This window comes from Protopterus annectens, chromosome 4.part0 (genome assembly GCF_019279795.1).
Source record: "Protopterus annectens isolate FY-2018-M chromosome 4.part0, PAN1.0, whole genome shotgun sequence".
NCBI lineage: Eukaryota > Metazoa > Chordata > Ceratodontiformes > Protopteridae > Protopterus > Protopterus annectens.
In genome coordinates, this window is record NC_056733.1 from 1839706941 (window position 1) to 1839730429 (window position 23489).

A 23489-nucleotide genomic window follows, 5' to 3' on the forward strand; every position below is an offset into this window, starting at 1 on the left:
GAATGGTGAAGGGCAAATTCCCCGATCCCCAATTCTGATAATTTCACGTAAAGTTAGCAACAGCCTTCTGACAGTGGAAAAAATGTAACATTATGAGTGAACAATTATATGGATGGTTTCCATATATCTCTCTCTCTCTCTCTCTCTCTCTCTCTCTCCGTATATATATATATATATATATATATATGTATATATATATATATATATATATATATATATATATATATATATATATATATATATATCCCAAATTACTATAATGTTGAACTTCATAATATCAAGACCAGAAAGCCAAATTGTTATAATACCGAAAGTTTAAATGTATGACTTTCAAAATATCGAAATGTATATAGCAACATCTTATTAATACTGTAGAATAGATAATGTAGTTTGTTAAAACTAAATGATGTTATTTAAAGGTAAGAAGTTCTGACTTTTTTATATTTGGTTCATATTTTTAGTAATCCATCAGCCCTCGATAGATAACGGAACAATGAAGTCCAAGGAACGTTCAGTAAAACACACTTTAATAACACATTATGTGTTATTAAAGTGTGTTTTACTGAACGTTCCTTGGACTTCATTGTTCTGTTATCTATCAAGGGCTGTTGGTTTTCTTGGTTTTTGTTTTGCCAGTTTGGTTCCGGGTTTATTTATATTTTTAGTTATAACAGCAAGCATTCTAAGGTTATTAGCAGATTTAATGTTGTATTTGTATATCATTGTAATCATCCTAAATGTAACAACTAGTGTTAAAGTATTGTAAGGATTTAAAGGTTGTGTACATTAAGCATCGAAAATAAGCCTTATTACCGCTCCAGGTTAAAATGTTTCTCTGTTTTTTAATATATGAAAACAGATTTTTACTGCAATTAGCCAAAATGTATTATTTTCTGTGTCAGATATTTGAAGTATTCTATCATCGCACTAACTAAACTGTAGAATGTTTTAACATAACATAAAGAACATTGTCCTTCAATTAATTCTTACAGTATTAAAAGTTTTCATTAACAGATTCTTAATTCTCAGAGATATTAGGTCCCTGTTTTCTCTATGAATAACTCACAGTTATTCCGTTTTAATGTTATTATTCCAAACATTCTCTTTTGTGAAAACATTATCTAGTCTTGTTTAAGAATTAATATTGCATCGTTGACTTTATTATTAAATCTAAGCCACTAAATATAGTCATATCTTAAGTAATTTTGTAAGTAATCAATGTATGTAGTTAAATTGATGAGGCTTAGCTGTATCTTGTCTGCTAACAAATGAGTTTGGGATTTATGTCTGCCATTTACTTTAAACCCATTTTATTGATATTAGCTTGGCCAGTGATTCCATGGACAGTGTGCATAATAGCAGTGAAAATTAGCAACCTTTCTATAACTTTTTTTAGCAGCTTTAGCTTGAGATAGAAACACTCCCTGTTAATGGATGTCTTAAATCCATTTAAATATTTAAAAATGTATACATATATATATATATATATATATATATATATATATATATATATATATATATATGGTTCTACCTGACATAACCGACACTGCAAAACACCGACAACACAAACATCGACACCACATAATCGACAAACCATAAACACGAAACCTCACATGCCCGACAATCAAATAACCGACGGTCCACAAACATGAAACCTCATACGCTGCACACACCACAATAACAACAATCAACTAACAAAACACATCCCCTGTCCAAAAACCACACACACAACACAAGCACACCAAAATCCTCACAAACCCACACTAAACCTCACATACACAACTATATACAACCCTAACCCAAACCCTTACCCTAAGGTCCGTCACTATCGCACACTCAGCTAACCCGCGCCCTAACCCTAACTCACTTAACCCGCCCCTAACCCAAAAAATACTACTACCGCACACTTACCTAACACGGGCCCTAACCCTAACTCACTTAACCTGCCCCTAGCCCAAACACTATCACTACCGCACACTTACCTAACCCGCGTACTGACCCTAAATCACTAAACCCACCCCTATCCCCAGAGACCGTCAATATCCACACTTACCTTACTCGCACCCTAACGTCCTTCACCACCGCATACTTACACAGCCTTTTTCCAAGTCAGTATCCTTGGTGTCGGTGTTTTGATCTATAGCGTCGGTCTTCCGGATTGTCGATCTTCTGGCGCTCGCAAATTCGTTGTCGGTGAAATCAGCTGTCGGCTATCTCAGGTAGAACCATATATATATATATATATATATATATATATATATATATATATATATATATATATAAAATTTGTCCAAATTAAATGTATCAAAGAGTTTCCTGTATCAAGGCTTATGGCAAATAATTATTCATTTTTAGTATTTGCAAAATCAATTAGAATTATTATTTTGTTTCAATATTGTCATTTAATTATTCATGGTAAATCTCATCTGATCGTCATTTATCAGTGATGGTAGGTGTACTTTTAATATTTTGTACGTAGGATCACAGGATCATAGGAAGTTTCTAGGCTAATGGCCCTGGGGCCCTTGCAAGCCTATCAAGAGTTTATCCCCAAAAAAGAAACCTCAGTCAGCACCCATCACCCAATGAGGGACAAAGGTGGAACCCCTGGGACAAACTTGTGGTTTCCCATCCACTTATCAAGGTTGCACTTGAAGAGGGTCAGCGAGATACACTGTCTGACATGTATGGGAAGTCTATTCCAGAGATGGGGTACCCCCTGGGAAACAAAACTGTCTCTCCAGCAGGTTTTGTTGATGTTGCATATTAGGTTTAGGCCTATCGAGTGGGTAATGCATGAAGGGGTTACAGATATCGAGCATCTCTAGCAGGGCAGGGTCTGATATTGTTTTGTAGGTGAGACACAGATAATTTCTGAACAATCTGTATAATACCAAGTAAAGTGATAATGATTTGAGCCTGATGGCATAAGACAGATGTTGGAGGCCATGGTTCTCTTTGTGAGATATTTCTCTGGCCTTTCCAGTTGGTGAATGTGTTTGGAGAGGTACATACCAAACGGGGCATTATACTCAATTATAGGTCTAATGAGGGAGGAGTACAAAGAGGTAATAACCTCCTTTTTTCTGTATGCAATCCCTTTACTTATGAGATGAACCAAGTAAAAGGTTTTTCTGACCACTACCGCCACATGATGGTCGAATGTGAGATTGTTGTCAACCTAAGTACCCAAGTGTCTCACCACTGCTTGTGTGCTTATGGTGTTGCCGTTGATGTGGCAATCAGTAGACACCATGTTTTTGCCGAATGGTATGATAATATATTTTTTCTCATTTAAATTAAGGCCATGACTTTGGCACCATTTATTTGTAGCTATGAGACCCTCTTGCAGTATGTTAATGTCATTTGGGGAGTCAGTGATGGCACCCAACATACAGTCATCCACAGGCCCTTGGTCTTTGCCTGGACCTCTGAAAAGTAGATGTCAAACAGTAGGGGTCCCAGGACATATCCCTGGGGAACACCACTAGTGACAGGTCTGCTGTCAGAGGTGGTGGTGCCTGTTTTGACCTTGTGGGTCCTATATGTGTGCCAAATGGCCACCCATCTGATGAGACAGGGATTAACACCAGGTTGTGTTAGCTTTTCAATGATGCTTAAGTGGGGAAATGTGCCAAAGGCCTTTGCCAGGTCAAGGTAAGCTGTATGTACTGACCTTCCCTCATACAGAGCCTTGTTGACAGTCTTGAAGAAGTCAACTAGGTTCAGTAGGCAAGATCTGCCCCTGATGAATCCAAATTGGCTGGGGTTAAGTGTTTGGAGATTGCCTAAGCCCTTGTTTATGAGATCCATAATAATATGCTCAGTGGATTTTCAGATCAGAGTTGTCAAACTAATGGGGTGATAGTTTCATGGGTCAGTAGTGGCACCACCTTTGTGCAAGGTGATGACAATGGCGGTTCTCCACTCTGCTGGAATGAAGCCTGTAATTAGGCGGTGGTTGAATAGGGTGCTCAGTGTTGTAGCTAGTTCTTGCTGGAGATGGTGCAGAATACAGTCTGGGATATTATCAGGTCCCATGGAAGCTGTGTTCTTTGCCATGGATAGGGCCTTTAACACTTGATCTGCAGAGATATGAGGTGTGAGATAAATATCAGGGATGTCTACTTGGCCTTTCAGGGGCAATAAGAGTGTCAAGTTTGTGCTGAACCTATCAGCTAGTAGGTTGGCTAAGTCGGCAGGATCAGTGTAAGTGGAACCACTAAGTACTAATTTGGAACAAACTTGGGCTTTGTCATGGAGGCTTCTAACATAACTGAAGAAGGATCTGTGGTTTTCCTTGGTTTCGGAGGCTAGTTTCAACTCATAATTGGCTTTGGAGTTTTTCTCTAGTGATCAAATTTGCTTGTTGAGGCAGATGAGGGAGATTTTTCTGATTTGGAATTTGTTCCTTTTTACCCTTGGGCAACAGTTTTGTCCTTTTGTTGTAAAGCCTGTTGATAGAGGATGTCCACCAGACAGGTATATGTTTCCTTGAGGAGCAAGTGTTTAGTTCTGTTGGGTATGGCTGAGTCCATGCAGTTGTACAGGTGTTTGTACACTGCACTGGTGTACTGTTCAGCATAGTTGTCTGCATCCTCTGAGGAGTGGCAGTTGCATGAAGCTGATGATACCTCCCTTCAAAGGATATAATCAGCTTTTGAGAAGTTATTTCAGCCTAGTTATGGTTGGGGAGGGATTGAGTGGGACAGACACTTTGAATGAGATATACTGAGGATCTGATCTCACCAGGCAAGAACATACTATGGGAGTGGTGCAGTGGTCACCCATGTTGGTGAGAACCAAGTCCAGTATGTTATCCCACTTTGTGGGGGATGAGACCAGTTGGACTAGTGCATTCGAGTTGATGAAGTCAAGGAATCATTGCTTGAGTGCATTAATGCAGGAATAGTTCACCCAGTCTATGGTGGGGTATTTGAAGCCACCACGGATCAGGGTGTTAGGGAGTACCTTGATGGAGTCAAGTAGGTCCAGATAGGAGGAGTGGGTGTCCTGAGACATGGAGTAGGGACTATAGCTGGCTATAACTTGGATGGGTGTTTTGCCAACTGTCAGTTGCACCTGGAGTAATTCCAGTGCATCATGCTGGTAAACCAGTCTGGAGGTGTGCCTGTTTTTAATGAAAATAGAGACTCCAACACCCTTAGTCTTTCCAACCTCATTTTGGGGGTCAGAAAGTGTGGAATTATGTATAGCTTGGTAAAGCAGGGGTGCTCTCTGCAGCTCTGAACCAAGTTTCTGTGACTGTACAAACATCGTCATTTTCTAGTGTGAGGAGAGCCTCCAGTGAGTGCATTTTCAGATTAAGGCTCCTATCATTGAGCAGCATGACCTTCAATTTGCTTTTTGACCGATCTTTCATGTCGGAAGACTTGTCTTTGGGACACAGCCGAAAAAAGGCACAATGGGGGAGGTAAAAGCCAGAACCCCAGGTGGAGGCAAAGGAACAATGCCTGTCAACCATGTCATCCTAGGCAGACAGATGCTGGATCCCCTTGGAAAGACACCAGAAACTAAGCCAATTGTTGAACTCAATCATTGTTATTGTGGCATCATTCTTGGTGAACATATTACATATTATTATTTAGATTTTATAATTTTAATAAGGCATGTAATTGGTTTGTAAGATGAGCATTCAGTTAGATTCTTATCTTGTTAAAATATATTTATTTATTTATTTGCCATCTGTTTACCTGGAAGATCCAATTGGATGTGGAGTCCATTTTCAGCAGATGCCCGGAGAGAAAAGCTCCACATTACAAACAAAACAGAACATTAACTTAACATTTTACATAGTAGTGGATGTGTGCAATAACAATAACAATAAAAAATAACAATAACATGACAGTGCACAACTATAGTAGTTATATAGAGCAATTGTATGACACAGCCTATCATATGAATAATTGAGACAAGCTAAATCAATTAGCAAGTGCTGTTTTCCAGGGAAAAGCTTATTTACCTAATATGGTATTGAGAAAGTGTCAATAAACAACTAAACAGTGATCACTAAATAATTAACAAAGAGTGACGTGATAAGTGGCAGGATTGTGGAAGAAGCAAGATTGATGGTACTTGATAAGGATGTGTGTGAGATAGACGATCACGAATAAAGTGAAGAGTGATGATAGTGGAAAGAATGCTGTCTATGAAGTTGAGAGACAAAGTAAAAGGGATAATAAAATGGGACTAAAGAAGAGCAGGTGCTGGAGTTGTAAAAAGGTTATGCATTTGTGGCTGTGTTAGTAGAGTGTGATGAAGAGAGGGAGGAGTAACTGTGAGGGGTGAAGTCATCCCAGATTAGTACAAGAGCAAAGCCATGAATTGGCTAGATAGGCTTTAAGGAGTTGTTTGAATTTAAAGATGTTAGGAGTATTTATGATTTCCTGAGGGATATTGCTCCATATCTTAGCAATGTGATTAAAGTAAAGTGAGTCACCAAAGCTATTGTTTGATTTTGTAACATTATGTAGAAATGTGTTAGGTTTCTAATACTGGTTGGTGGTTGTAATAGTTGTTGGAGAGATGGACATTTTTCAGGTTGGCATATAATGGAATGGGCAGCTGTTGTTGGGTAAAGTTTAAGAGATTTGGCAGCTCAAGCCATTTCAGTTGATGAAGAACATTACAGTGGTGGGATCTAAATGGAGAGTTAGCTGCAAATCTAGCAATTTTGTTATAGCAAGATTCAGACTTGGTTACGTCTGCTTTCTTTAGGGTGGTAAAGATAGGTGAAGCATATAGAAGAGTAGATAAGAAGTGGGTTCTGGTGATAGACTGCCTGGTAGAGTCTGTGAGGTAAGGCTTGACTCTGTGTAAAGAACCTAGTTTTATGTGTGTTTTTTTGATTACTGCTGCTAGGTGTTTATCAGATCTTAAGCCTGTGTCTATAGTCACCACAAGCAGTTTTGTGTGAGTAACTGGTTCTATTATGGTGTTGTTAGAAGACAAGATAAGAAAGGAGGTTTGATGGTGGTGGGATTTGCTGTTGGAAAATATTATTAGTTTTCTTTTATTTGGGTTAAGGATAAGGTGATGTTTGGAGATCCAGGTTTCTATGGAAGTGAAGGACTGCTGATTTACTTATTGGAGTAATGAGAGGGAGGGTGCAGAGCAGATTAGAGTGGAGTCATCTGCATATTGGATAATGGTGGCAGATTGGGTGGCTTTATGGAGATTGTTGGTAAAGATTGAAAAGAGGAGAGAGGAGTGGGCCTAGGATTGATCCGTATATATCCTTATATAGGACTCATTTGTGAAAAATCTCCAAGAAACTGGAATTTGATTATTTTTTGCACAGCTGTATAAATATTGTTTAGCAATATTATTGTTTTCGCCAGTAACAATTTGCTGATTTTTGAAATTAGTGAATCAGTATCTATTGCTCTAGTTTTTAATTACATTTTCTATTAACATTTTACTGTAGAATTTCAGATTTAATACAACCAAAACATGATAACCACATGAGTGATATAAATCAGAAAACACAGAGAAACATCATGGAACTACAATAACAAACTATATACAGTATTTAAAAATCAGGTTCTACCTGTCATACTTTCAGTATTAAACCTAGGATCTCCATTACTACTCATGTGTTTCTAACTGAAATTTTATTTTTTAAATTAATTAATGTCATGTCATAGCTCTGGTGTCTTATAGACAATAAAATGGATTCACGTGCCTAGGCAGTGAGACATTCCCCTGTTGTTGGGGACACATGGCTGAGGTGATATTCAGCCGCAGAGAAAATATGGCTGTTGTGAATTTCCTGTGGACAAAGAGAAGAATGTGGTGTCATGCCAACAACTTCAATAACTAAATGCACAGGGGGAAAGTAATGCCCCCCCCCGTGCATTTAGTTATTGAAGTTGTGGGCACAGGGGGGGGCATTACTTTCCCCCTGTGCATTTAGCTATTGAAGTTGTGGGCACAGGGAGAAAGTAATGCCCGTGGCCCTCAAGATGCCATGAGACAGCAGGCAGTATGGCACGCATCAGCAGCAGGTTGGCCATTGGACATGTCAGTGGCAGTAAAAATGCAGTGCACGATGGGCAGTGCCTTTATAATTGGTGTGTGTGGACCACTTCCCCTTCACAGTATCTATGGAACATTACCTAAAATGCACATTGAAGCATACATGTGACTACAATAACATGCAAGGTTTCCTCCATGCTTTAGCACACTTCTACATGTTGTAGTTACAATAAAATATACATTTATAATTGTTGGGTATAGATGACTACCCCCTTCACAGTATCTAGGAAAGGTACCTAAAATGCATATTGGAGCATAAATGTGCCTACAGTAACATATAAGATTTCCTCCATACTGTAGCACACTTCTACATGGTCTAGTTACATAAGTATGTACTGTACACAGAACAGAACACTGATTACTTCTTCTGCCACCATGCACTTAGGTTCATAGGTTCATAGGTGTTTACTAGGCTAACGAACACAAAGACATTTTTAAGCCTAGCCATGCATGCTGAATCTCTGACGAGTTCTGACAGCCCTTGATAAGTGTAAGCATGGGCCTGGGAGATGAACCATTACTTGTTTGCATTAGAGATATAGGTGCCAAACCAGGGATGAACTTACAGTTTCCCATCCAATTGTCCAAGTTGCACTTGAATTGGGTTTGGGAGGAATTCTGCTTCACATGGATGGGGAGCCTGTTCCATAGATGGGGTAGCTCTGGAATACATACCTATCTCTCCAGCAGGTCTTGTTTATATCACAGGCAAGGTTTAAGTCTTTAGAATGGGCAATTCTAGTACTGTTTGTTTTGTGGATATGCAAGAGGTCCATCAGAGTGGGGTCTGCAATGCCCTGTATGCCAAGCATAGATCTCCTCTCAAAAGCCTGTAGGAGACAGAATACAGGGATTGGACCTTGAGCCGGTCAGCAAAGGACATATTACTTATGCCCTGTATTCTTTTAGTGAGGAACCTCTACAGACATTCCAGTTGTTGGATATGCCTGGTTAGGTACATAACAAAGGGGGCATTGTACTCAATGGTAGGTCTGATGAATGCCGAATATAGTGGAACAATGACTTCCTTGGACTTAGATTCCATACCTTTGTTTATAATTTGCACACCATAGAATGATTTCCTCACCACTGTAGACACATGATGACCAAAGGCTAGATTACTATTTATGTGTGTCCCTAGGTCCCTGACTACTGGATCAACTCTAAGGGGTGTGTTGTCAATATGATAGTTACCAGGGATGGATGACTTCCCAAAGTATACTATTACGCATTTCTTGGAATTTAGTTTTAGTCCCAGGCTCTGACACCAGTTGTTTGTCGGTGTCAGCCCCTCCTGGAGAACATTTGTGTCAGTATGAGATTCAATGGCAGGTCCTAATTTGCAATCATCTGCAAATTTAGTCAGCCAGAGACCACTAACATTGGCCTTGACTTATGTAAAGTAAATGACAAAAAGGAGCTGTCCAAGGGCTGATCCTTGAGAGACTCCATTTGCGACTGGCTTCATTGTAGAGCTGGACTCCCCAGTTCTAACTTCCTGGGTCCTATCTGTGAACCAGTTAACTATCCATTAGGTGACATATGGGTTTGTATCTAACCTCTTGAAATTGTCAACAATGCCCGAGTGGGGTATTCTGTTAAATGCCTTGGCAAGGTCAAGGTAGGCAGTGTGAATGATTTTGTCCTGATCCATTGCTTTGGTGACCTTCTCAAAGAAGTCCACCAGGTAGAGGAGGCATGATCTGCCCTTGATGAAACCAAAGTGGGTTGAGTCCAGCATCTGGAGGTTTACTATATCTCATTTGATCGTTTCCATGATAATTATTTCCATGGCTTTACATATAAAACTAGAGAGACTTATGGGTCTCTAGTTTCCAGTGTCTGTAGATGGCCCACCTTTGTGTAGAGGGATGACTGTTGCCTTTCTCCATTCATGAAGCATGAAGCCTGTTTGGATGCTACAGTTAAATAGTAATTCCAGGGGCCCCGATAGGTCATGTTTTCTGCTATTTAGAAGGCATCCTGGGATATTACGGGTCTATATTAGAACACCAAACTTTCAAAATTTTGAGTGTTCTAATATCGAACCCTATTAATCGAAAATTTAAAACACTGAACATACAGAACAGCAACTGTTTTTCCTAGGGAAAAGAAATTCTGTTCCAAAACACATACACACAACACAAGCACACCAAACAAACAGCAATCCACACACATAGACCTAAACTCTTACACCTAACCCTACACTAAACTATACATACACCACTAACTATCCACTTACTTAACCCAAACCCTAACCCTAAGATCCATCACTATCACACAGTCACCTCCCCGCACCCTAATCTTAACTCACCTACCCTGCCCTAACCCTCATATCCACACAATCGCACACTTACCTGAACCCGACCCTTAACTTTACACCACAGCGCTGAAAATACCGAAGCAACAGAAATGGACAACCAAATTCTTTCCTTTGGAAAACATTTGTTTTTCTGTTTCTTCGATATTTTCAGCATTCGTTAAAAACAGGTCAATATTAGAACACTCAAAATTTTGAAAGTTTGGTGTTCTAATATAGACCCGATATTACTGGGCCCATTGATTTAGTGTTCTTGGTTTTAGAGAGTGCATTAAGGACCTGTTCCCTAATGATAGTAGGGGGAGTTATATTTGATATTTCCTGAGGGAAGGTTGAGGGGGAGAGGGGAGTAAAGTTGGAGCTGAATTTATCAACCAGGAGGTTTGCTATATCTTCTGGCTCAATATAGGTTGCTCCGTTTACAATGAGCTCTGTACACAATTGCATTTTGCCTTTGAGGTTGTTGACATAAAGAATGCTTTGTGGTTGTCCTTGACCTGGGAGGCCAAACTTACCTCAAATTTGGCTTTGCTAGACTTTATTTGTCCTCTGAGTTGTATGTTTAGTTTGAGGAGAGTGCTTTTATCCTGCTGAGTACTGCACCTCCTAATTTTTGTCAAGATTTTCTTCCTCCTGTTATACATCTGACTGATTCTGTGATTCCACCAGGGTGGCTTGTTTTTTGAGTTTGTTCTGTACTTCTTCCTAGTGGGTACAGCTACCTCTATGCAGCTATTAACATGCTTGTACAAGGTTTCTGTGAGCAGTTCTGCATACACAGAAGTGTTCTCAGAGTTTATAGGGGCTTGAAATTTTGCCAGGTTCTCACTTAATAATAGGAGATTAGCCTTAGAATAGTTTCTGAATATTCCTGGGTTAGCTGGGGGTCCAGGTTTTATTTTCACTTCAAAGGCGACCATTTCCTGGTCTGACCTTACCAGGGAAGGGATTGCCGTAGGGGGTGTGCAGCACTCTTCCATATTAGTGAGGACCAGATCCAGTATGGTTGCATCCCTGGTTGGTGTATTGACTATCTGGTCCAGGGAGTTTGTGTTTACAAAATTCAGGAATCTCTTTGTATTTATGTTTGATGTCATATAGGATTCCCAATTAATAGTGTGGTAATTAAAGTCACCCACTTGGTTCTTAAAGCTGTCGGCATGGCAGTGCGTGTACTTCCCTTTGCCCACACGGAATTCACAACAGCCATAAATCTCTGCAGCTGAATGTCACTTCAGCCATTTTGTCTCCAACCAAATGCACCACAGGGAAATGTTTGGCTGCCTAGGCACCTGAACCCCAACAAAATGCTTCCCATAAGTCTATGTAAAATGTCTAGAAGAGGCACATACTGGGAAGTTAGGGACTGCCTCTATTCTTTCACTAGTTGCTTTAGCACACTGTTGAACATCCACATCACCTATCATTCCTGCTTATTGTGTCTACTCAATAATTACTACCTAACATCTAACATTTCCAACCCCCTTCTGGACAACCTCCAAAAACATTCCAATATATCTCCTTCAGTTTCATCCAGTAGGCCTCTGCACTACTCTCTCACACTCTCAAAAGCATGTGAATATTGTCTGTTCCTCTTACATCATACATTGATTATTCTGAAGTTTATTTTCCTTAAATAGGTTTGTGGCTATAATATCACATATAAATTATTCATTCTTGATCCTTTATTCCCTGCTATCTTCCTAACAATCTGACTGCTTTCCACAGTTGTATCCAAACTTCCTGGGAAGCACCACGCCTTTTTTTGCATTCCCACCCCCTTTTACATAGTTTAAGTAATTCTCTTTCTCTTTTTGACCACATCTCCTTGTATAAAAGACACACAATGCCTCTCTTTAACTCTCATTAATTTAGATACTTCCTCACCTTTTTTAACACCCTGTTTTGAAAACACTTCTCAATTGTTGAAGACAAGCTAGTCATTATTTTCCAGCGTAACTTTTTTCTTTACTTATACAAAACGTTTCCAGTCATCTCTACCTTCCCTTAACATCAGTTGTGGCTATGACATACCCCACTTCTCTGCCATTGTTTCTTTTCTCCTATAATTATACTTCCAGGAACTTTAGTGTGTGCACAGATCTGTTGTAGAAGCCCTCTTCCACAAAGGAAATTCCCTGATTTAATGCTATCTTCTAACCGTACCTCCTACTAATTCCCAGGTATCCATTTCAGTCACCTCTTGTTATCTTGATTTTTGATGTCTGCATACTGCTCTACTTCCAACATTAAATGTGTAACATCAAAAAACAGTCCACATATTTTTAAGTTGGGAAGACCCAACTGCCCAGGGAATGTTGATATATGCAGGTTATCCATCAATATACTTTTCTCCCATTTCCCACTGTTCACTCTTTTAACATTTGTTGAATTTGTTCCACTTCAGTTATCCAGTTGGACAAGGGAAGGCACCACATAATATACGCAGCATGATACAACATCATTGCAGCTATTGCCTTGATTCTCCCTGACGCAGTCATTAATGCAAAAACTTTTTTGTACCACACACTGTGTTAACTGATATTAAAAATCTGTTACGCTTTTTCTTAAGGAATTCTTCTACTCACTGCCCACTACCAAACTTAAGTGCTTAGTGTGCACAGCTTCTTTATCTCTTGAAATCCCCTCTACTCTGTTCTCTCCCAGCCGTGCCATAAATGTTTCATCCATATTACATTCACAACCTGACACAAATCTAAAAATTGAAAATATTAAGCACTCTCTATAGCAACATATTTAACATAACGTTCATAAGAATATAGTCATCTGCAAACATTAGAAACAAGTAATCACTTTGTGTTTATCTTTTAAAAAATATATTATATACTAATTCCGCCATTATTAATATAAATAAATATTTCTGGAGAAAGTAGGCATCTTCCCTACCTATGACAACCCTCCATTCTACACACTCAGAAAGTCTTTTGAGTATATAACAATTTCACTCACTTCAGGAAACTTTGTTGTATTACTCTTCTTTGAGACATATAAACAGAAATCTACAGATCTCTATGTCAAACACCTTCCAAATGTAGAAAAATATTAACCCTGCCCTCATATCTTCACCGTATTTGTTCATGAATATGGCTAGTTTAGCCATTACGTGAGATGATAATCCTTTTAACGAAACCACTTTAATCCTCCTCTACTATGCTCGGTAATAGTTTTACTAACCGTAGCACTAGCACTTTGGCTAATATTTTAAGAACTAGGTTTATCCATGAAATCAGTCTATAATCATGGTATTTTACTTTCACCGTTTGGTAATGCAGTTATTATGGCTTGATTAGTTTCAGCTAAAGGGATATCACTATCTTGAAGATAGCTGGACATTTCTGCTGGCTTTCCATCTTCCCCATTTATAGAGCTCTGCTGGAAACTCATCTATGTTAGCAGCCGTATTGACTTTTAATTCTAATATGGCTGCATTAATTCCCTTGCAGTGACATCTTGACTGATCCACTTACTTTGTTCCCTAGTCAACCTTTGTCTCTCTGACGTTTGATAGTTCCATTAAATCTGGCCGAACTCCTGCTGCTTTTTATAGAATAATACTCACAGTATACCCTCCTTATTTCCTGTTCCGATGTTACTGTTACCCCTTCCTTTATCTCCACCTGTGCAATTACTGTACATTCCTTTTTACTATTAAACTACTACTCCAGCCACTTCAGAGATCCTTCAATCCACAACTACCAATAATCCCCTGTTCATAAACCCTGAGAACACTACTGCCTACATGGAACAATTTAGCTTCTGCTTGTGAAATAACCAACATCTCAATTTCCATCCTGAAATTTTCTAATAGATGTTCATTTTACTTCTCCTTAATTTCCCTTTGCTGTATCTTGGCCTGAATCCTTCTTAACTAATCCTTTTTGCCTGTAATTGATTAGCCGTTTGTCACCTGCATTTGCCTTCTTCCTTTATGAGCTCCTTTTTTAGTGCGGCCTTACACCCCCCAAGCATGTCTGTCCTACATCTTTCCATCTCTGGTAATGTCTATCATCTACATTCACTATGAGGCCCATATGCATGAATATTTGCCGCTTTGCCCTCCATTTGTGGTGTGCCTGTCTTCACCTCTGTCCTTGTCACTCTGTTGTGGTAATCTCATTTCCATTAATACCACTGCATTATCTGGTAAGTAACCTCCTGTATTTCTACACTTGTGATATATCTAATCATCATCTGTGGCACTGAAATTAAGTTTATTATGCTGCCCTAAGTATACATTCCCCTGGAAAAGGAAACTGTAATTCTTTTACACATTTCTCCTTCCAGTTGTTAACCCATTCATCCATTCTTCTAAGCCATTCCTTGATTTGCATATGCACCTTCACATGTGGATCAGTCTTCCCAAATAGTCTATCCATCCTAGCATTCAACAGCAAATCAAAATATTCCATTAATACTGTCTGATTTACTTTTAGCAGCTCCCTGTCTAACTCCTTAAAGAATTGGGGTCATCCTCATTAGGGGCATAAATATTACCTAGCAACCATGAATACCCTTGTATGTAGCCTATGTACATCCACCTTCCTATGCTACTAATTTTAATTTTCTCCATTGTGATGTACAGGGCATTATGAAAAAGTATTATAACTCTTTTATTGCCCCTCCAGCCTTATGATCTGCATATACATGTGGGAATGCACTTGCATTAAATGTTCCTGTTTTCTTGATCATCAGCCTCATTTCCTGAATACACACAGCATGATTCTTTGTTCTGTCTACCTTCTGTATTATTCTTTTGGTTTTCTTTTTTATTCTTATTGTATGTGATTCCCCCCTACATTCTCGGAGCCTATTCTGAGGTCACTGTGCTATGATCTAGGCTGAAGAAGTTTGATTTGTGCTTGATCCATGTGACTATGCCCCAACAAAGTATTATCCACTGTTATCCACAGCCTGAGAATCTCCTCTTTTTCAGCACCAGCATAGTCTGCATCTGATAGAAAAACAATGGTGACTGAAATGAAGAATTTCTGCCACAAATAACAAATAAGAGAAAAAAGAAAAAAAAAATCCTGCTTCCCCATGAAAAGTAGCACAGTGCTACACCTCTTAAAATGCTACCCACATCGTCCTACTTGTCTGTACTAGTGATCTAATGTGCCTAGCCAACCCCATCACACTCCTCCCATCCTTTCATACAATGACATGGAAATAGATAAGATGTCACCTGTCCTTTGATATCAGCTTATATGAAAGTGTAACAAGATGCCATAGTGTTATAGGGATCAGAGGTACAGAAGTGAAGTAGTATCACTCCTGCTAAGTTATCTATTGTAGGAGAAAAAGACCCTCTACTAAGAAAAATAAGATAGAACAGGAGCATCAGTTCACAGCACATCTACACATCTATGCATATAATCTATTTCCCATTATCCTTTTTAATACATTTAACTCTGTTCTCACACAAATACACCCAAAGACATAATGCATCATTGCTTATATGTAGAGAATGAACCAAAACATTAGTTGGTTGCACAGTGTATTCCCTCATTGCATACCCGCCTGTGCTTATACTCTGCTGTGCTCTCTCCACCTGTAAAGAAAGTTTACACTGAAATTGGCCTACTAATATTCTAGTAAATTTGCTAGAAAATACTAAGAAACATCTATAATTGCATTGTGTGTCTTGTTTCATCTTGCTCATTTGTTATCCCAAAAGGGACAAAAAAAGCACATGCAGCAATATAGTTAACGTCCTAACCACTAACACTGTTGTAATCTCTTCTATGGTAAGGTCAGACCAAAAAATGGTCTTCTTTGAAGTAAAAATAAAACCTGGACCCCCAGCTAAACCTGCAATATTCAGAAACAACTCTAAGGTTAACTTGCTATACAGTGATAATCTGGCAACATTTCAAGCCCCCATAAACCATGAGAACACTGCTGCCTACGTGGAACAGTTCACAGAAACTCTGTACAAGTATGTTAATAGCTGCATAGAGGTAGCTGTACCCACTAGGAAGAAGGACAGAAATAACTCAAAAAACAAGCCACCCTGGTGGAATCACAAAATCAATAGGCTGTATAACAGAAGGAAGAAAATCATGGCAAAAATTAGGAGGTGCAGCAGCCAGCAGGATAAAATTACTGTCATCAAACTAAACAAACAACTCAGAGGACAAATAAAGTCTATCAAAGGCAAATTTGAGGTACATTTGATCTCCCAGGCCAAGGATAATCACAAAGCATTGTTTGGCTATGTCCGAAGCCTCAAAGGCAATACACAATTGTGCACAGAGCTTGTTATCAGTGGAGCCATCTATAATGAACCAGAAGATATTGCAAACCTCCTGGCTGATAAATTCAGCTCCAACTTCACCCCTCTAACCCTTCAACCTTCACTTAGGAAACACCATCAACTATAAATCCCCTTACTATCACTAGGGAACAGGTCCTTAATGCTCTATCTAAGACCAAGAACACTGTATCAATGGGCACAGGCAATATCCCAGGATGCCTTCTAAATAGCAAGAAACATGACATATTAGGGCCCCTGGAATTAGTATTTAACTGTAGCCTCCAAACAGGCTTCATGCCTCATGAATGAAGAACAGCAACCATCATCTTCTGCAAAAAAAAGATGGACCATCTACAAACCCTGGAAACTACAGACCCATAAGTCTCACTAGTCATATATGTAAAGCTTTGGAAAGAATTATCAGGGAAGTGATCAAATGAGATATAGTAAACCTCCAGACACTAGACCTAACCAAGTTTGGTTTTGTCAAGGGCAGATCATGTCTCCTCAACCTGGTGGACTTCCTTGAGAAGGTAACCAAAGCATTGATGAGGGAAAAATGGGTCACAATGGCTACCTTGACCTGGCCAAAGCATTTGACACAATAACCCACTCGGGCATTGTTTACAAACTCAAGCGGCTAGGTACAAACTTGCATGTCACCCAGTGGATAGCCAACTGGCTCACAGACAGGACCCAGGAAGTTAGAGTTGGGGAGTCCACCTCTACAAAGAAGGCAGTCATAAGTGGAGTCCCTCAGGGATCCTTTTTGGCATTTACTTATCTGAAGTCAAGGCCAATGTCAGCAGTCTCTGGCTGACAAAATTTGCAGATGATTGCAAATTAGGAGCTGTCGTTAAATCTCACTGACACAAATGTTTCCAGGAGGGGCTGACACAGACAAACAACTGGTGTCAGAGCCACAGACTAAAACTAAATGCCAAGAAATGTATATCAGTATCCTTTGGGAAGTCATCCACCCCTGGTAAATAGCATATTGACAACATACCCCTCAGAGATGAACCAGTAGTCAAAGACTTACGGGCACACATAGATAGTAATCTAGCCTTTGACCATCATTTGTCTACAGTAGTGAGGAAATCATTCTGTGTTGTGCAACTTATAAGCAAAGGTATGGCATCTAATTACTAGGAAGTCATTGTTTCATTGTATTCAACACTCATCAGACCTATCATTGAGTGCAATGCCCCTTTGTTATGTACCTAACTAGGCATATCCAGCAACTGGAATGTCCACAGAAGTTTCTCAATAAAAGAATACAGGGCATAAGTAAAATGTCCTGTGCAGATCGCCTTAAGGCCCTATTCCTGTATTCTGTCTCCTACAGGCTTTAGATGGAAGATCTATGCCTGGCATATAAGGCATTCTCAGACCACACTCTGATGGACCTCCTGCATATCCAAAAAAACAAGCGGCACCAGAATTACCCATTCTAAAGACACAGGTATGTATCCAAAAGACTATCCTTTCTATGGAACAGGCTCCCCATCCATGTGAAACAGAGTACTTCCCTAACTCAGTTCAAGTACAACTTGGACAATTGGATGGGGAACAGGAAATTCATCCCTGGCTTGGCACTTATGTCTCTAATGGCCACAGGCAACCTGTAAATGGTTAGTCTCCCAGGCCCATGCTTGTAAATGTTTCATCTCCCAAAAACCCTGCTTACACTTATCAAGGATATCAGAACTTGTCAGAGATGTGGGATGCATGGCTAAGCTTAAAAAGACCCTTGTGGTTGTTAGCCTAGTAAATATCTATGTACCTATGAACCTATGAGAGCATTGGCTGCTGATATGCATATGTCATCTTCAGGCATTCCCATACTGTTAAAACAGACTGCTCAGTTGTCAGCATGTCCACAAAAGCATATGCTGTTCTCAGTAGTACTCATGTCCTTTTATACATCTTTTAAACTTTTGTCTAACTTAGCCAGCCACCTTGTGACCAGCAGTGTTCATCTTTTGTGTCCAGTGATCAAGAAAATATTTGAATAGTCTCTACTACTGGCTTCATTTGATTTCTCAAGAGCAGTCCCTACTCCTTTCTGACTGCACCCGAGGTATCATTGCTAGCTCCATGTTTTGTATTCATTTTTGTTTTCCTTTTTTAGCCTCTTCCTCTCTATTGGTGCCTTGTCATTCCCCTAATATTTTTTTCAGGTGCAGCTGTCTTGTTTCAGTTTTGATGTTCTTGTCTCTCATCCCTCTTTGGCTACAAGACAGTTATCCAAACCTCTCCCAGGTCCCAGAGTTCGGGTGTCTTCTACCTTGCTAAAGGTATTTGTTTTTCTTTTTTCCTAAGTCTCACTCCATTTCCTTTTTTGACATAAGTTACTCCAGTTTACCATGTCTCTCACTATCATACTATTCCTTTACTTTGTGAATAAATTAAGTTTCTTCTCTCTCTGTATGCAGAATTCCTTTCCCACCCTCTGTCTCTATTGCCAGAATTGCTGGGTATAATAGTATTATATTATAACTCATCTCAAAAAGCTCTTGTTTATATTAGGATATCTGTTGTGTTACCACTAATACACGTTGTGAGTAATCAGTTGTAAAATAAAAAAAAAAAGATTTACCCTGAGGCACCCCTTATATTTCTGACTGTTGGCAGTGATTTAGTCTCTAGTTCTTGTAGAGTGCAGCTCTTTTAAATGTGCCATGGAGTCCCAGTGTTTCCATGACTGCTCTTCTTCTTCTCTGCCCTGTAGAATCTTTTTATGCAAGGGTCTAAGTGTCTACGTCTGCAGGAGATGCGTAATCTTGTTCTGAAATCTGCCCACCACTGGTCACAGTTCATGGTCCCTGAAAACTTCTAGTACTCCTTGTATTCTAATATCTGTCTTCCTGGAGCCATTCTCCAGGTCATCATCCCTTTCAAATTGCTGCTGAAGTCCCATCTTGTTCTCTGTTAGTGTCTTCCTGCTATTACATTGATCCTCCTCCTCTTGTACGATTCTTGCCATAACCTGCTACAGAGTCTCCTCTAGCATTTTCCAACACTGTTGCTGCTCTATTATGGCAGCATGGTAGGCTCCATCCTTGGCCACTACCACCAACATACATACAAATAAAATCTGGAGCTTTTCATCAAGGGACAAACTTTTAAAATATTCCCAGAGGTCTGCTTGCTCCAGACCACTTTCTGCAGCCATTTTAAGTATTAACTCACTCTTTCAACAATGGATGGACTTCAAATTTTTGATGAATTTTTACTACCTCTCATGGTGGTGCTTAAGACTAAGGTGACTATACTCTTCAGGACTAACCATGACCCACTTTGTTTTCCTTTAATCTTATTTTTTCTATCACTTCTAAAATGTTTATGGGTTTTATTAATGTGTATATTTACTTCTGATAATTTATTTTATATGACATCTAAAGGCATTTTCTACTTAGCCTTTGTCTGTCATTACTATATTCTTTAATTTATTTCCTCATAGCAAAACCTGATTTTTTTTTTTAACTTTGTGCGCATTATTTGATTATTTTTTTGTAACATTTTGGATCTGATTCATATGATGAAAGTCTAATTGTCTCAGATACAGTTTCAGTCTTGTGATTTAATATTTGTTGATTTTTTTTTAAGAAAGACATTTGCAATATCAATGAAAACTATGCCCCTCTAATGAAATTTTAATTTGACAATGTTACACTTTTGTTGAATATCTGAAAGTTAATTTTCCCATTCTTTAAATTTTCCTGTAGTTCAAGGTAATAGTCTGCTAAATACATACTTTTAACGGCTCCTATACAATATTAACATTTATATTGTCCTAGTTTTTAAACAGGAAGATATTTTTAATTTCATTCAAAAGCTGTTGTTTACATTCTCTGAACTTAGTCTTGTAAGCTGGAATTATTTTAATTATTCATAATTCTCTGTGGTTTAATGATCATTTAAAGTAAAGGCATTATGATCCAAAAAAAAAAGACAGGAAATAATTTTGAATCAGTTTGTCTTAGTAATTAATTCTTTGGCTATGCATTTCTTTTAAACATGACTGCATTACACCCAGGAGTAATGGATGTAAATTATAAACCCTCATGCCTTCTATTGCTTAATTCATTTAAATTTACCATGCTTATTCAAATCTTTAATGTTTTGGCTGTTGTGAATATTGTTGCATTTTGAAAGCACTAGTAACTGAATTAATAAGAACATAGTTAAAATGTCTAACATTCTTTTAGTTTCATCTCAGGGGAGGATTCTTCGTCAGCCACTGATGTGGATGGGAACCACTCACCACAGTCTCCAACTGCTAAAAGACGCAGCACCAACTACCCTTTAGGGCAAGGACAAGGAGAGGGGGGAGGAAACACAAGCACAATAAATACCTTGGAGGATATCCTCCAGGCAGTGACCAAATGTTAAATTAATGTAACAATGTTCATAACATTTCATCTGTGACACTTTCTGAGGCAGAAACATCACTTTTGAATAAAGGCCTTATTTACATTCCCGGTTTCTTTGTGGCAGAAGATTCTTTGGCTTCTGATGTGATTTCTTTTTGTAGATTATTGAATTTAAAACTGTATTTTGATGGTAATTCCAACATTACTAACACCAGTTCTTTCAAATTCCATAAGTCCGTTTTTATGCCACCCATGTCTACACAGGTTTCCATGTTCCAATCAAGTGTTTTGAAGGATTTACACTACAGATCCCAGGAATATGACATCCTTTAGCATAATCTCTCAAAGATTGAACAGGCAGCTTTTACTGGAGTTAAAAAATAATAATAATTTAGTTATCCTACCAGCAGATAAAGGTGGGGCCGTAGTAGTAATGGATTGGGACATGTATTATTAGGAGGTATATAGACAGCTTCAGGATGGCAAATAGTATATGGCTATGCAATTGGACCCTACAACCAAATTCAAAGTTGAGATAGACAGATTCTTATATGAAGCGAAACAGGAAGGCATCATAACAGAAACAGATGTGTATCACCTTACAGTCAAACATCCCAAATCTCAATACATTTATTTTTTACCGAAGATACATAATGACCTTCAGAAACCGCCAGGCAGGCCAATAGTTTCAGGCAGGGATAGCTTGACAGAACGCCTATCTGAATTTTTGACTCAGTATTTAAAACCTCTTTTGGGTTGTGTCAGGTCACATATCCAGGAAACAACGGAATTTGTGGGAATTGTATCCAATACACAGTTGGAGTCCAATTGGTTCCTATGCACATTGGATGTGACTGCATTATATACACATATTTTCAATTGGGCTGGGCATTTAGCGCTCCAGTTTTGGCTAGACTGTACTGCCTTATATCCACCGGGGTTCAACACATTCCTAGTATGTTTGAATGAACATGTTCTTAAGAAAAATGTTTTCTACTTTCATGGAACATGCTATTTGCAGCTACAAGGCATGGCAATGGGGGCTTCTTTTGCCCCCATTTATGCAGATCTGTTTATTGCCTACATAGAGAAAAATTTGATATATGACCCTAACCATAATATCTACTTGAGGAATATGGATATTTGGAGGAGGTACCTGGATGACTGTTAGTTGGTGTGGAGGGCAGATAGTGCTTATCTTATGGAATTTGTGAAATATCTGAACCAGAACAAGTGGGATATAGAGTTCAAGGTGAATTATCATCTTCAAGAAATCACATTCCTAGATGTAACCATCATAAGGAATGTTGATAATACTTTAAGAACTGAAATGTACAGGAAATATCCACAATATAATTCCTTATTGCATGCCACTAGCCTCAACCCAATACATGTGATTCGTAACATCCCAAAATCACAGTTTCTGAGGGTCAGACATGTATGTTCAGATGATGACACATTTAATAAATACAAGGTAGATCTTGTTTGTAGATTTTGTAACAGAGGGTACATATCAGGCAATATCACCATGGTCAGTAGGTGGGTGAGCATACAAGCGTGGGACCAGCTTTTACAATATAAATCAAAAGGAACAGAGGGCCAAAATGTTTTGAGAATGGTTACCACTTATGGTCGGAATACTGGTGGACTCATGAATATAGTGAACAAACATTGGAATATTTTGTTGGCGGACAACAGATTAACTTCAATAATTGAGGAGGAATGTAATTTTTCTTTTCGCAGGGGACAAACTTTAGGCTCCCATTTAAGTAATTATAAACACTCTTATAGGCCTTCCAATACAGTTTAGCAAAGTACCATGACTGGGGGAGATTAATGGGGTCTTATCCTTGTGGGCATTGTACCCATTGCCCTAGTGTCTTCAAGACCAAACAATTTACCAGCAAAAATACAGCGCAGGTATTTGATATTATGTTTTTGGCAAATTGTGGTTCATACTGGGTTGTTTCCCTTGCCTCCTGCTCATGTTCAGCTTTCTATGTAGGGCAAACTTCTCAGCCATTGAGAATCAGAATTTCTGAACATATGAGCGATGTCAGGAATCACAAATTGACCAATGCTTCATATAAACATACCTTGAAGCATCCAACAGCGTCTTTTCATTTCACTATTATTGATAAAATTGGTGGGGACAGGACCTGTAAAGGGGGTTGGCATTCTATATTAAATTCCAAGGAGAAGACATGGATAATTAAATTGGGTGGGCTTTTCAGCCTCGGTTTGAATATTTGTAAGTTCTCAATTGTATTCTAATTGATTAATTGAGCTGTCTTTATATACAGCTTTGTCTCTGCCTTAATTTATAAGCTTCTTTGCACTGAGGAAAGCTGGGTTAGCCAAAACTAGTTTGCTGCTTATTGTGTGTATTTTGTGCATTCACATGGGTTTTTACTACCCCTAGTGATGTTTTGAACAGTTTTTAATAAACTGCTGT